General features: G+C 49.0%; 1 non-coding gene across 1 annotated transcript; it reads right to left on the bottom strand.

Moving 5' to 3' along the window:
* Positions 1–3090: 3090 nt before the first annotated feature.
* On the bottom strand, positions 3091–3163 carry Trnaa-cgc (transfer RNA alanine (anticodon CGC)). The gene has a single exon. It is a non-coding gene; the product is annotated as a tRNA-Ala (tRNA).
* Positions 3164–4816: the final 1653 nt, after the last annotated feature.

The raw sequence follows: 4816 nt of genomic DNA, 5'->3' as shown, positions 1-4816 counted from the left end.
ATGCACGACCAAGCTGCGCTATTCTCCATTCTTTGCCACTCTGATGTGCAAGGACACGATGGTTGGTTGGTCTGTAGCGGTGAAGCGACCAGAGTACAAAGGCGCGGACACGTTCATATACACAAGAGCACCAAGTAGTTTCGATGCTCTGGTATTACAAATGCAAATTCCGTCTCTTTATAACGTCTTAAGTTGAAAGGGCCGCCACAAATAGGTCCGTTTCACTCCTTGTCGACAATCACACAGCACCTGAGGTAACAAGCATATCTCGAGCCCCATTGTGCACTCCATTGTTCATTCCAACTCAGTGCCTCGCTCTTTACTACTGTGTTCCACGCTTGTCGTCCAACTGCAAAACACTGGGCCACAACAGGTTTCCGCGTCTCCATTGCACTGCGCATACTACGAAAGGCTCCCCAAACTTGGCAATCACCCATGCAGCCAACTTTACACGACACTCACGCAACGCTCACGCTAGTGACAGCCTTATTTATAGTTCGACGTCGCGCCAAAGCGAATGAGCACATTTCGCCTACGGCTTAAGCCGCCCTCCTAGTGTGGTTGCTCGGTGTCTGCAGGCAGCGAGGGGCTGCAAGCTTCCTGTGTTCGCACCTATGTCACCTGTGCTTGCTTGTCAGAGACAGACTATCGCAAAACATACAACTCACTCCATGAATTGATTGCTACGGCATCTGTTATCAGCAGTCACAACTAGCAACACCAGTAGCAGCCGACTGCACGCAAAGAATGGGAATGTGCAGTGGGATTTAAATGAACTCGGGGCAAGGCAGATCTTTCCGACGTAGGCTTGAGAATCTTACGGGAACACTTGTACTGTTTCTAAATTAAGTGTAGGCGTGGGAGGAGGGTGCTTCCTGCGCACTAATAACAGCAATCTTGCCAGTTGTGGATGCTAATCATTCCCTTGTGTCTTCCTAGACACATCTTCTGCCTGTGAATTATTCCACTTGCATGGCAAGGTGCGCTCGCTGTTGTGTTAAAAATTCTCAAGGCACTGGGTATCGATACCAGTGTCTCTCGTTTACCAAGTGAGCGATCTACCATCTGAACTACGCCCGCCCCCCCCCCATTGGTAATGGTACTACATACAGCCATATAGACGACACAGACCCTTGCACTCCCATTATTCAGCAGACAAACACTACTCTCTATGTATCCGTGAGGGTGTCTTTCAGGTTTCGTGCATTCTGTATCGAATCGTAGTTGGCCACAATGAAAGTGGCACGCATAACGTCGAAAGTAGAGTTCGGACACCGCTCTGAGTAAGGCGAACGTGTTGTCCACTCTCTAGATTTCAATGAGGTTAAGCCGCGATACCTAAGACGGATCTGCACTCGATGACATCTCGATAACAGCCGGCCCCACACTTACATCTTGCTCTCCTTACGTCAGTATACATCATATCAGTCTGTGACGCTGGCTTTGCGACATCTTGCGTGCCTTTAGGTTAAACGCGACCAACACATAAAATGCAATGACCACAAAAAACTGAGGCGCCGGGGCTTGAACCCTGGACCTTTCACATTCGAAGCGAACGCTTTTCCAACTGACCTACGCCCCCATGCACGACCAAACTGCGCTATGCTCCATTCTTTGCCACTCTGATGTGCAAGGACACGATGGTTGGTTGGTTTGTAGCGGTGAAGGGACCAGAGTACAAAGGCGCGGACACGTTCATATACACAAGAGTTCCAAGTAGTTTCGATGCTCCGGTATTACAAATGCAAATTCCGTCTGTTTTTAACGTCTTAAGTTGAAAGGGCCGCCACAAATTGCTCCGTTATCACTCCTTGTCGACAATCACACAGCACCTGAGGTAACAAGCACATCTCGAGCCCCATTGTGCACTCCATTGTTCATTATAACTCAGTGCCTCGCTCTTCACTACTGAGTTCCACTCTTGTCGTCCAACTGCAAAACACTGGGCCGCAACAGGTTTCCGCGTCTCCATTGCACTGCGCATACTTCGAAACGCTCCCCAAACTTGGCACTCACCCATGCAGCCGACTTTACACGACACTCACGCAACGCTCACGCTAGTGACAGCATTATTTATAGTTCGACGTCGCGCCAAAGCGAATGAGCACATTTCGCCTACGGCTTCGGCCGCCCTCCTAGTGTGGCTGCTCGGTGTCTGCAGGCAGCGAGGGGCTGCAAGCTTAGTGTGTTCGCACCTATGTCACCTGTGCTTGCTTGTCAGAGACAGACTATCGCAAAACATACAACTCACTCCATGAATTGATTGCTACGGCATCTGTTATCGGCAGTCACAACTAGCAACACCAGTAGCAGCCGACTGCACCCAAAGAGTAAGAATGTGCAGTGGGATTTAAATGAACTCGGGGCAAGGCAGATCTTTCCGACGTAGGCTTGAGAATCTTACGGGAACACTTGTACTGTTTCTAAATTAAGTGTAGGCGTGGGAGGAGGGTGCTTCCTGCGCACTAATAACAGCACGCTTGCCAATTGTGGATGCTAATCATTCGCTTCTACCTTCCTAGACACATCTTCTGTCTGTGAATTATTCCACTTGCATGGCAAGGTGCGCTTGCTGTTGTGTTAAATATTCTGGAGCCACTGGGTATCGATCCCAGTATCTCTCGTTTAGCAAGCGAGCGCTCTACCATCTGAACTACGCCCGCCACCCCATTGGTAATGGTTTTACATACAGCCATATAGACGACACAGACCCTTGCACTCCCATTATTCAGCAGACAAACACTCCTCTCTATGTATCCGTGAGGGTGTCTTTCAGGTTTCGTGCATTCTGTATCGAATTGTAGTTGGCCACAATGAAAGTGCCACGCATAACGTCGAAAATTGAGTTCGGTCAACGCTCTGAGTAAGACGAACGTGTTGTCCACTCTCTAGATTTCAAAGAGGTAAAGCCGTGATACCTAAGACAGATCTGCACTCGATGACATCTCGATAACAGCCGGTCCCCACACTTACATCTTGCTCTCCTTACGTCAGCATACATCATATCAGTCTGTGACGCTGGCTTTGCGACATCTTGCGTGCCTTTAGGTTAACCGCGACCAACACTTACCATGCAATGACCAAAAAAAATGGAGGCGCCGGGGCTTGAACCCTGGACCTTTCACATGCGAAGCGAATGCTCTACCAACTGAGCTACGACACCATGCACGACCAAACTGCGCTATTCCCCATTCTTTGCGACTCTGATGTGCAAGGACACGATGGTTGGTTGGTGTGTAGCGGTGAAGCGACACGAGTACAAAGGCGCGGACACGTTCATATACACAAGAGTTCCAAGTAGTTTCTATGCTCTGGTATTACAAATGCAAATTCCGTCTGTTTTTAACGTCTTAAATTGAAAGAGCCGTCACAAATTGCTCCGTTTTCACTCCTTGTCGACAATCACACAGCACCTGAGGTAACAAGCACATCTCGAGCCACATTGTGCACTCCATTGTTCACTCCAACTCAGTGCCTCGCTCTTTACTACTGTGTTCCACTCTTGTCGCCCAACTGCAAAACACTGGGCGACAACAAGTTTCCGCGTCTCCATTGCACTACGCATACTACGATATGCTCCCCAAAGTTGGCACTTACCCATGCAGCCGACTTTTCCAACTTTACACGACACTCACGCTAGTGACAGCCATATTTATAGTTCGACGTCGCGTCAAAGCGAATGAGCTCATTTCGCCTATGGCTTAGGCCGTCCTCCTAGTGTGGCTGCTCGGAGTCTGCAGGCAGCGAGGGGCTGCAAGCTTCCTGTGTTCGCACCTATGTCACCTGTGCTTGCTTGTCAGAGACAGACTGTCGCAAAACATACAACTCACTCCATGAATTGATTGCTACGGCATCTGTTATCAGCAGTCACAACTAGCAACACCAGTAGCAGCCGACTGCACGCAAATAATAGGAATGTGCAGTGGGATTTAAATGAACTCGGGGCAAGGCAGATCTTTCCGACGTAGGCTTGAGAATCTTACGGGAACACTTGTACTGTATCTAAATTAAGTGTAGGCGTGGGAGGAGGGTGCTTCCTGCGCACTAATAACAGCACGCTTGCCAGTTGTGGATGCTAATCAATCGCTTGTATCTTCCTAGACACATCTGCTGGCTGTGAATTATTCCACTTGCATGGCAAGGTGCGCACGTAGGTGTGTTAAAAATTCTGGAGGTACTGGTTATCGATCCCAGTACCCCTCGCTTACCAAGCGAGTGCTCTACCATCTGAGTTACGCCCGCCACCACGATGTGTAGTGGTGCTACATACAGCCATATAGACGACACAGACCCTTGCACTCCCATTATTCCGCAGACAAACACTACTCTCTATGTATCCGTTAGGGTGTCTTTCATGTTTCATGCATTCTGTATCGAATCGTAGTTGGCCACAATGAAAGTGGCACGTATGACGTCGAAAATAGAGTTCGGACACCGCTCTGAGTAAGACGAACGTGTTGTCCACTTTCTAGATTTCAATGAGGTTAAGCCGTGATACTTAAGACGGTTCTGCACTCAATGACACCTCGATAACAGCCGGTCCCCACACTTACATCTTGCTCTCCTTACGTCAGTATACATTATATCAGTCTGTGACGCTGGCTTTGCGACATCTTGCGTGCCTTTAAGTTAACCGCGACCAACACTGACCATGCAATGACCACAAAAAATGGAACCCTGGACCTTTCACATGCGAAGCGAACGCTCTACCAACTGACCTACGTGCCCATGCACGACCAAGCTGCACTATTCTCCATTCTTTGCCACTCTGATGTGCAAGGACACGATGGTTGGTTGGTTTGTAGCGGTGAAGGGA

Source organism: Schistocerca gregaria, chromosome 10 (assembly GCF_023897955.1).
Source record: "Schistocerca gregaria isolate iqSchGreg1 chromosome 10, iqSchGreg1.2, whole genome shotgun sequence".
In the NCBI taxonomy this organism is placed as follows: domain Eukaryota; kingdom Metazoa; phylum Arthropoda; class Insecta; order Orthoptera; family Acrididae; genus Schistocerca; species Schistocerca gregaria.
Note: the sequence above shows the minus strand (reverse complement) of the source record. Positions and strands in the feature narration are given on the sequence as shown.